General features: G+C 43.5%; 1 protein-coding gene across 22 annotated transcripts in view; it reads right to left on the minus strand.

Annotated features, from left to right (window-relative positions):
- Window positions 1–9,845, minus strand: part of LOC139758177 (uncharacterized) — a 109,472-nt gene extending 99,627 nt beyond the window's left edge. For 11 of the 22 annotated variants that reach the window (XM_071679384.1, XM_071679380.1, XM_071679379.1 and 8 more), the window contains exon 1: window positions 9,564–9,821. The gene's annotated coding sequence lies outside the window, so the exon portion shown is untranslated. Of the gene's footprint in view, window positions 1–9,563 lie in introns of all 22 variants that reach the window. The other 11 variants (XR_011714779.1, XM_071679385.1, XM_071679383.1 and 8 more) reach the window with 5 other exon arrangements.
- Between the last annotated feature and the right edge of the window lie 2,388 nt (window positions 9,846–12,233).

Below are 12,233 nucleotides of genomic sequence, written 5' to 3' on the forward strand. Positions count from 1 at the left end.
CTCCTTTCACCCTCCTGCATGTTCAGGCCCCGATCACACAAAATCTTTTTCACTCCATCTTTCCACCTCCAATTTGGTCTCCCTCTTCTCCTTGTTCCCTCCACCTCCGACACATATATCCTCTTGGTCAATCTTTCCTCACTCATCCTCTCCATGTGCCCAAACCACTTCAAAACACCCTCTTCTGCTCTCTCAACCACGCTCTTTTTATTTCCACACATCTCTCTTACCCTTACGTTACTCACTCGATCAAACCACCTCACACCACACATTGTCCTCAAACATCTCATTTCCAGCACATCCATCCTCCTGCGCACAACTCTATCCATAGCCCACGCCTCGCAACCATACAACATTGTTGGAACCACTATTCCTTCAAACATACCCATTTTTGCTTTCCGAGATAATGTTCTCGACTTCCACACATTCTTCAAGGCGCCCAGGATTTTCGCCCCCTCCCCCACCCTATGATCCACTTCCGCTTCCATGGTTCCATCCGCTGCCAGATCCACTCCCAGATATCTAAAACACTTCACTTCCTCCAGTTTTTCTCCATTCAAACTCACCTCCCAATTGACTTGACCCTCAACCCTACTGTACCTAATAACCTTGCTCTTATTCACATTTACTCTTAACTTTCTTCTTCCACACACTTTTCCAAACTCAGTCACCAGCTTCTGCAGTTTCTCACATGAATCAGCCACCAGCGCTGTATCATCAGCGAACAACAACTGACTCACTTCCCAAGCTCTCTCATCCCCAACAGACTTCATACTTGCCCCTCTTTCCAAAACTCTTGCATTTACCTCCCTAACAACCCCATCCATAAACAAATTAAACAACCATGGAGACATCACACACCCCTGCCGCAAACCTACATTCACTGAGAACCAATCACTTTCCTCTCTTCCTACACACACACATGCCTTACATACTCGATAAAAACTTTTCACTGCTTCTAACAACTTTCCTCCCACACCATATATTCTTAATACCTTCCACAGAGCATCTCTATCAACTCTATCATATGCCTTCTCCAGATCCATAAATGCTACATACAAATCCATTTGCTTTTCTAAGTATTTCTCACATACATTCTTCAAAGCAAACACCTGATCCACACATCCTCTACCACTTCTGAAACCACACTGCTCTTCCCCAATCTGATGCTCTGTACATGCCTTCACCCTCTCAATCAATACCCTCCCATATAATTTACCAGGAATACTCAACAAACTTATACCTCTGTAATTTGAGCACTCACTCTTATCCCCTTTGCCTTTGTACAATGGCACTATGCACGCATTCCGCCAATCCTCAGGCACCTCACCATGAGTCATACATACATTAAATAACCTTACCAACCAGTCAACAATACAGTCACCCCCTTTTTTAATAAATTCCACTGCAATACCATCCAAACCTGCTGCCTTGCCGGCTTTCATCTTCCGCAAAGCTTTCACTACCTCTTCTCTGTTTACCAAATCATTTTCCCTAATCCTCTCACTTTGCACACCACCTCGACCAAAACACCCTATATCTGCCACTATATATATATATATATATATATATATATATATATATATATATATATATATATATATATATTATTTATATTTATTATACTTTGTCACTGTCTCCCGCGTTTGCGAGGTAGCGCAAGGAAACAGACGAAAGAAATGGCCCAACCCACTCCCATACACATGTATATACATACGTCCACACACGCAAATATACATACCTACACAGCTTTCCATGGTTTACCCCAGATGCTTCACATGCCCTGATTCAATCCACTGACAGCACGTCAACCCCGGTATACCACATCGATCCAATTCACTCTTTTCTTTGCCCTCCTTTCACCCTCCTGCATGTTCAGGCCCCGATCACACAAAATCTTTTTCACTCCATCTTTCCACCTCCAATTTGGTCTCCCACTTCTCCTCGTTCCCTCCACCTCCGACACATATATCCTCTTGGTCAATCTTTCCTCACTCATTCTCTCCATGTGCCCAAACCATTTCAAAACATCCTCTTCTGCTCTCTCAACCACGCTCTTTTTATTTCCAAACATCTCTCTTACCCTTACGTTACTTACTCGATCAAACCACCTCACACCACACATTGTCCTCAAACATCTCATTTCCAGCACATCCACCCTCCTGCGCACAACTCTATCCATAGGCCACGCCTCGCAACCATACAACATTGTTGGAACCACCATTCCTTCAAACATACCCATTTTTGCTTTCCGAGATAATGTTCTCGACTTCCACACATTCTTCAAGGCTCCCAGAATTTTCGCCCCCTCCCCAACCCTATGATCCACTTCCGCTTCCATGGTTCCATCCGCTGCCAGATCCACTCCCAGATATCTAAAACACTTTACTTCCTCCAGTTTTTCTCCATTCAAACTTACCTCCCAATTGACTTGACCCTCAACCCTACTGTACCTAATAACCTTGCTCTTATTCACATTTACTCTTAACTTTTTTCTTTCACACACTTTACCAAACTCAGTCACCAGCTTCTGCAGTTTCTCACATGAATCAGCCACCAGCGCTGTATCATCAGCGAACAACAACTGACTCACTTCCCAAGCTCTCTCATCCACAACAGACTTCATACTTGCCCCTCTTTCCAAAACTCTTGCATTCACCTCCCTAACAACCCCATCCATAAACAAATTAAACAACCATGGAGACATCACACACCCCTGCCGCAAACCTACATTTACTAAGAACCAATCACTTTCCTCTCTTCCTATACATACACATGCCTTACATCCTCGATAAAAACTTTTCACTGCTTCTAACAACTTGCCTCACACACCATATATTCTTAATACCTTCTACAGAGCATCTCTATCAACTCTATCATATGCCTTCTCCAGATCCATAAATGCTACATACAAATCCATTTGCTTTTCTAAGTATTTCTCACGTACATTTTTCAAAGCAAACACCTGATCCAAACATCCTCTACCACTTCTGAAACCACACTGCTCTTCCCCAATCTGATGCTCTGTACATGCCTTCACCCTCTCAATCAATACCCTCCCATATAATTTACCAGGAATACACAACAAACTTATACCTCTGAAATTTGAGCACTCACTCTTATCCCCTTTGCCTTTGTACAATGGCACTATGCACGCATTCCGCCAATCCTCAGTCACCTCACCATGAGTCATACATACATTAAATAACCTCACCTACCAGTCAACAATACAGTCACCCCCTTTTTTAATAAATTCCACTGCAATACCATCCAAACCTGCTGCCTTGCCGGCTTTCATCTTCCGCAAAGCTTTTACTACCTCTTCTCTGTTTACCAAATCATTTTCCCTAACCCTCTCACTTTGCATACCACCTCGACCAAAACACCCTATATCTGCCACTATATATATATATATATATATATATATATATATATATATATATATATATATATATATTATTTATATTTATTATACTTTGTCGCTGTCTCCCGCGTTTGCGAGGTAGCGCAAGGAAACAGACGAAAGAAATGGCCCAACCCACTCCCATACACATGTATATACATACGTCTACACACGCAAATATACATACCTACACAGCTTTCCATGGTTTACCCCAGATGCTTCACATGCCCTGATTCAATCCACTGACAGCACGTCAACCCCGGTATACCACATCGATCCAATTCACTCTTTTCTTTGCCCTCCTTTCACCCTCCTGCATGTTCAGGCCCCGATCACACAAAATCTTTTTCACTCCATCTTTCCACCTCCAATTTGGTCTCCCACTTCTCCTCGTTCCCTCCACCTCCAACACATATATCCTCTTGGTCAATCTTTCCTCACTCATTCTCTCCATGTGCCCAAACCATTTTAAAACATCCTCTTCTGCTCTCTCAACCACGCTCTTTTTATTTCCACACATCTCTCTTACCCTTACGTTACTTACTCGATCAAACCACCTCACACCACACATTGTCCTCAAACATCTCATTTCCAGCACATCCACCCTCCTGCGCACAACTCTATCCATAGGCCACGCCTCGCAACCATACAACATTGTTGGAACCACCATTCCTTCAAACATACCCATTTTTGCTTTCCGAGATAATGTTCTCAACTTCCACACATTCTTCAAGGCTCCCAGAATTTTCACCCCCTCCCCAACCCTATGATCCCCTTCCGCTTCCATGGTTCCATCCGCTGACAGATCCACTCCCAGATATCTAAAACACTTTACTTCCTCCAGTTTTTCTCCATTCAAACTTACCTCCCAATTGACTTGACCCTCAACCCTACTGTACCTAATAACCTTGCTCTTATTCACATTTACTCTTAACTTTTTTCTTTCACACACTTTACCAAACTCAGTCACCAGCTTCTGCAGTTTCTCACATGAATCAGCCACCAGCGCTGTATCATCAGCGAACAACAACTGACTCACTTCCCAAGCTCTCTCATCCACAACAGACTTCATACTTGCCCCTCTTTCCAAAACTCTTGCATTCACCTCCCTAACAACCCCATCCATAAACAAATTAAACAACCATGGAGACATCACACACCCCTGCCGCAAACCTACATTCACTAAGAACCAATCACTTTCCTCTCTTCCTACACATACACATGCCTTACATCCTCGATAAAAACTTTTCACTGCTTCTAACAACTTGCCTCACACACCATATATTCTTAATACCTTCTACAGAGCATCTCTATCAACTCTATCATATGCCTTCTCCAGATCCATAAATGCTACATACAAATCCATTTGCTTTTCTAAGTATTTCTCACGTACATTTTTCAAAGCAAACACCTGATCCAAACATCCTCTACCACTTCTGAAACCACACTGCTCTTCCCCAATCTGATGCTCTGTACATGCCTTCACCCTCTCAATCAATACCCTCCCATATAACTTACCAGGAATACACAACAAACTTATACCTCTGAAATTTGAGCACTCACTCTTATCCCCTTTGCTTTTGTACAATGGCACTATGTACGCATTCCGCCAATCCTCAGTCACCTCACCATGAGTCATACATACATTAAATAACCTCACCAACCAGTCAACAATACAGTCACCCCCTTTTTTAATAAATTCCACTGCAATACCATCCAAACCTGCTGCCTTGCCGGCTTTCATCTTCCGCAAAGCTTTTACTACCTCTTCTCTGTTTACCAAATCATTTTCCCTAACCCTCTCACTTTGCATACCACCTCGACCAAAACACCCTATATCTGCCACTCTATCATCAAACACATTCAACAAACCATCAAAATACTCACTCCATCTCTTTCTCACATCACCACTACTTGTTATCACCTCCCCATTTGCGCCCTTCACTGAAGTTCCCATTTGCTCCCTTCTCTTACGCACTTTATTTACCTCCTTCCAGAACATCTTTTTATTCTCCCTAAAATTTAATGATACTCTCTCACCCCAACTCTCATTTGCTCTCTTTTTCACCTCTTGCACCTTTCTCTTGACCTCCTGTCTCTTTCTTTTATACATCTCCCACTCAATTGCATTTTTTCCCTGCAAAAATCGTCCAAATGCCTCTCTCTTCTCTTTCACTAATAATCTTACTTCTTCATCCCACCACTCACTACCCTTTCTAATCAACCCACCTCCCACTCTTCTCATGCCACAAGCATCTTTTGCGCAATCCATCACTGATTCCCTAAATACATCCCATTCCTCCCCTACTCCCCTTACTTCCATTGTTCTCACCTTTTTCCATTCTGTACTCAGTCTCTCCTGGTACTTCCTCACACAAGTCTCCTATATATATATATGGGATGTATTGAGGGAAGTAGTGATGGCTTGTGCAAAACATGCTTGTGGCATGAGAAGTGTGGGAGGTGGGCAGATTAGAAAGGGTAGTGAGTGAGTCAGTGTTGGGATGAAGAAGTAAGATTATTAGTGAAAGAGAAGAGAGAGGCATTTGGACGATTTTTGCAGGGAAATAATGCAAATGAGTGGGAGATGTATAAAAGAAAGAGGCAGGAGGTCAAGAGAAAGGTGCAAGAGGTGAAAAAGAAAGGAAAGGAGAATTGGGTGAGAGAGTATCATTAAATTCTAGGGAGAATAAAAAAATGTTTTGGAAGGAGATAAACAGAGTGTGTAAGACAAGGGAACAAATGGGAACAATCAGTGAAGGGGGCTAATGGGGAGGTGATAACAAGTAGTGGTGATGTGAGAAGGAGATGGAGTGAGCATTTTGAAGGTTTGTTGAATGTGTTAGATGATAGAGTGGCAGATATAGGTTGTTTTGGTCGAGGTGGTATGCAAAGTTAGAGGGTTAGGAAGAATGATTTGGTAAATAGAGAAGAGGTAGTAAAAGCTTTGCGGAAGATGAAAGCTGGCAAGGCAACAGGTTTGGATGGTATTGCTGTGGAATTCATTAAAAAAGGGGGTAACTGTATTGTTGAGTGGTTGGCAAGGTTATTCAATGTATCATGCATGACTCATGGTGAGGTGCCTGAGGACTGGTGGAATGCTTGCATAGTGCCATTGTACAAAGGCAAAGGGGATAAAAGTGAGTATTCCTGGGGAAGAGCAGTGCAGTTTCAGAAGTGTATTCCTGGGGAAGAGCAGTGTGGTTTCAGAAGTAGTAGAGGATGTGTGGATCAGGTGTTTGCTTTGAAGAATGTATGTGAGAAATACTAAGAAAAGCAAATGGATTTGTATGTAGCATTTATGGATCTGGAGAAGGCATATGATAGAGTTGATAGAGATACTCTGTGGAAGGTATTAAGAATATATGGTGTGTGAGGCAAGTTGTTTAAAGCAGTGAAAAGTTTTTATCAGGGATGTAAGGCATGTGTATGAGTAGGAAGAGAGGAAAGTGATTGGTTCTCAGAGAATGTTGGGTTGCAGCAGGGGTGCATGATTTCTCCATGGATGCGTTTAATTTGTTTAAAGATGGGGTTTTTAGGGAGGTGAATGCAAGAATTTTGGAGAGAGGGGCAAGTTTGCAGTCTGTTGTGGATGAGAGACCTTGGGTAGTAAGCCAGTTGTTGTTCGCTGATGATACAGCACTGGTGGCTGATTCGGGTAAGAAACTGCAGAAGCTGGTGACTGAGTTTGGTAAAGGGTGTGAAAGAAGAAAGCTGAGAGTAAATGTGAATAAGAGCAAGGTTATTAGGTACAGTAGGGTTGAGGGACAAGTCAATTATGAGGTAAGTTTGAATGGAGAAAAACTGGAGGAAGTGAAGTGTTTTAGATATCTGGGAGTGGATTTGGCAGCAGATGGAACCACGGAAGCAGAAGGGAGTCATAGAATGGGGGAGGGGGAGAAAGTTCTGGGAGCGTTGAAAAATGTGTGGAAGTCGAGAACATTATCTCGGAAAGCAAAAATGGGTATGTTTGAAGGAATAGTGATTCCAACCATGTTATATGGTTGCAAGACGTGGGCTATAGATAGAGCTGTGTGGAGGAGGGTGGAAGTGCCGGAAATGAGATGTTTGAGGACAATATGTGGTGAGAGGTGGTTTGATCAAGTAAGTAATGAAAGGGTAAGTGAGATGTGTGGTAATAAAAAGAGTGCGGTTCAGAGAGCAGAAGAGGGTGTTTTGAAATGGTTTGGTTACATGGAGAAAATGAGTGAGGAAAGATTGACAAAGAGGATATATGTGTCAGAGGTGGAGGGAACAAGGAAAAGTGGGAGACCAAATTGGAGGTGGAAAGATGGAGTGAAAAAGATTTTGAGTGATCGGAGCCTGAACATGCAGGAGGGTGAAAGCGTGCAAGGAATAGAGTGAATTGGAACAATGTAGTATACTGGATGGATGTGCTGTCAATGGATTGAAGCAGGGCATGTGAAGCGTCTGGGATAAACCATGGAAAGTTTTGTGGAGCCTGAATGTGGAAAGGGAGCTGTGGTTTTGGTGCATTATGCATGACAGCTAGAGACTGAGTGTGAACAAATGGGGCCTTTGTTGTCTTTTCCTAGAGCTACCTCGCTCACATGCGGGGGGAGGGGTTTGTCATTTCATGTGTGGCGGGGTGGCGGGAATGAATACAGGCAGACAATATGAATTATGTACATGTGTATATATGTATATGTTTGTGTGTGTATATATATGTATATGTTGAGATGTATAGGTAAGTATATGTGCATGTGTGGACGTGTATGTATATACATGTGTATGTGGGTGGGTTGGGCCATTCTTTTGTCTGTTTCCTTGTGCTACCTCGCTAATGCGGGAGACAGTGAGAAGGTATAATGAAAAATAAAAAAATATATAAATGCGTATATATATATATATATATATATATATATATATATATATATATATATATATATATATATATATATATGTATTTTACATTCATTACATTCATTTTTCTATTATACTTTGTCACTGTCTCATGCGTTAGCAAGATAGCATAAGGAAACAGAAAAAAAGAATGGCCCAACCCACCCACATACACATATATATCCATACACATTCACACACGCACATATATGTACCTATACATTTCAACTATGGGGCTAAACAAGTACATCATCAGCTTTGAAATGCAACTCAACAGGAAATAGATAAGAGGAAAACTACTTTGTATATTAAGTAAGAATGAGTAATTATCACTTAGATTTTCATTGCAGTGATCTAAAGGATACTGCAGCTTCTGTTGATTAAAATAAGTGTTTGATCTACTTCACAGCACATTTTCCATGATCATCGCAGCCCAACCCACAACCAAACGTTGGAACATGGTATAAAATCTAATGCTGAAAGTCATGTTGTCCCATTTGACATCAAATTTCCTCTATCTTAAGTAATAAAGGTCCAATGATGTTCACTTCTTCCAAAGCCATAGATTATTTTGGTGTTCCTAAATATGTAATATTGGCAGCCTAGCAGACCTCAGACCTCTGCCCAGTAGTCATGCGAAGATTTCAAACATTTATTGACTTCCACAGATCCTTCACCTACTTGCAAAAGGTAATCACAAATTTCTCATGTTCTTATTACAATGTTATCATCTTCTTCAGTGTTATAGGATAAACAAAATCATGTTATTCAGTATTACTTGAATGTCGGCACCAGAGGTGCGTGTGTGAGTATGGTGAGGGGACAGTCTGAGACCATCCACTGTCCCTACACTTCTTCCATGGTATATATGGTTAAGAAGGCATTACAAAGTGAATGTTAAAATTGTTAAGATGTCATTCAATGACTCAGAAGAAATATTATGCTTAAAAGTGTCAATATCAACATAGTACAATTGACAGCAGACGTACATGAGCAGTTCTGCTGTGAGAAGCACATTATAAATTCATAATAATAATAATATCATCTTATAAATGTTCCCTTCATTCTGTACAAGTGATGGAAGTCCTCGTTTCTCTCACTTCATCATCAATGTGAAGCTAACTCAGTGACGTGAGTCATGTATTAATAATAACAGCCACCTCCAGCCTCCATCACCCCCCTGTTCTACTTATGTAAATATGTTGGACAAGAATGGAAAAATGATATTAGAAATCCTTCCGCACTACCGGACTCCTGCTAAATGCACAGTATGATATAGAGATAAGCAATGACTTACTGCAAGTGCAAATATCAAAATGAAATGATACGAGACGACTGGGCTAGACCCGCCTCCCATCAAGACCAGTCTTAAACTTGCTGACGATGTAATTGATCAATACGGTCATTAATGATCATCCAAACTACAAGATGAATCACCTGACGAGGAAACGACTCGTTGGCCCAGCAGGTAGATGTCAGGTTGGGCCCCCCCAGCTGATGTCAACACCCCCCCAGGCTGGCCATGTCAACAAACACGCATGGTGCAGCCCTGGTCACGTGACCCACGCCAACCACCAATCACAGCCCACGTCTCCACCCACCCACCGCCGATACACCTCAACTACAACAACAACAACAACAAAATGCCTGCAACCACCTTCCCATCTTGTCCTAACAACCAATAAGAAAACAACGAAAATTTGAACAGAATTTCAGCTTCAGTCTTGTACCGGGGTCAGTACTGACCTGCTGCAAACTGCAGTGTGTGTGTGGGTGTGGACAGTTCTCACTCTCTTTCCTCTTAACCAACTATATATGTACGTATTGGCTCTTTACACACACACACACACACACACACACACACACGCACACACACACTCACACACATACACACACATACACCAGGCCGGAGGTGAACAGCTGGGTTGGCTGTGGGCCGACTGACACAACCGGAATTCGACCCCATTTGGTTTGTGCTGACCCACTGTTCCTGTGTGGCAGCCAGACCAGGACGGAACGTGCTACAACTGTACACACGATCACGACAGGAACGTGCTACAACTGTACACACGATCACGACAGGAACGTGCTACAACTGTACACACGATCACGACAGGAACGTGCTACAACTGTACACACGAACACGACAGGAACGTGCTACAACTGTACACACGAACACGACAGGAACGTGCTACAACTGTACACACGATCACGACAGGAACGTGCTACAACTGTACACACGAACACGACAGGAACGTGCTACAACTGTACACACGATCACGACAGGAACGTGCTACAACTGTACACACGATCACGACAGGAACGTGCTACAACTGTACACATGATCACGACAGGAACGTGCTACAACTGTACACACGATCACGACAGGAACGTGCTACAACTGTACACACGAGCACGACAGGAACGTGCTACAACTGTACACACGATCACGACAGGAACGTGCTACAACTGTACACACGATCACGACAGGAACGTGCTACAACTGTACACACGAGCACGACAGGAACGTGCTACAACTGTACACACGAGCACGACAGGAACGTGCTACAACTGTACACACGATCACGACAGGAACGTGCTACAACTGTACACACGAACACGACAGGAACGTGCTACAACTGTACACACGATCACGACAGGAACGTGCTACAACTGTACACACGATCACGACAGGAACGTGCTACAACTGTACACATGATCACGACAGGAACGTGCTACAACTGTACACACGAGCACGACAGGAACGTGCTACAACTGTACACACGAGCACGACAGGAACGTGCTACAACTGTACACACGATCACGACAGGAACGTGCTACAACTGTACACACGAGCACGACAGGAACGTGCTACAACTGTACACACGATCACGACAGGAACGTGCTACAACTGTACACATGATCACGACAGGAACGTGCTACAACTGTACACACGAGCACGACAGGAACGTGCTACAACTGTACACACGAGCACGACAGGAACGTGCTACAACTGTACACACGATCACGACAGGAACGTGCTACAACTGTACACACGAGCACGACAGGAACGTGCTACAACTGTACACACGAGCACGACAGGAACGTGCTACAACTGTACACACGAGCACGACAGGAACGTGCTACAACTGTACACACGATCACGACAGGAACGTGCTACAACTGTACACACGATCACGACAGGAACGTGCTACAACTGTACACACGATCACGACAGGAACGTGCTACAACTGTACACACGATCACGACAGGAACGTGCTACAACTGTACACACGAACACGACAGGAACGTGCTACAACTGTACACACGATCACGACAGGAACGTGCTACAACTGTACACATGATCACGACAGGAACGTGCTACAACTGTACACACGAGCACGACAGGAACGTGCTACAACTGTACACACGATCACGACAGGAACGTGCTACAACTGTACACACGATCACGACAGGAACGTGCTACAACTGTACACACGAACACGACAGGAACGTGCTACAACTGTACACACGAGCACGACAGGAACGTGCTACAACTGTACACACGAACACGACAGGAACGTGCTACAACTGTACACACGAGCACGACAGGAACGTGCTACAACTGTACACACGATCACGACAGGAACGTGCTACAACTGTACACACGATCACGACAGGAACGTGCTACAACTGTACACACGAACACGACAGGAACGTGCTACAACTGTACACACGAGCACGACAGGAACGTGCTACAACTGTACACACGAACACGACAGGAACGTGCTACAACTGTACACACGAGCACGACAGGAACGTGCTACAACTGTACACACGATCACGACAGGAACGTGCTACAACTGTACACACGAACACGACAGGAACGTGCTACAACTGTACACACGAACACGACAGGAACGTGCTACATGTGGTGACAGAGAGTTGTCAAGCTTTGCAGGAGGCC

This window comes from Panulirus ornatus, chromosome 29 (genome assembly GCF_036320965.1).
Source record: "Panulirus ornatus isolate Po-2019 chromosome 29, ASM3632096v1, whole genome shotgun sequence".
NCBI lineage: Eukaryota > Metazoa > Arthropoda > Malacostraca > Decapoda > Palinuridae > Panulirus > Panulirus ornatus.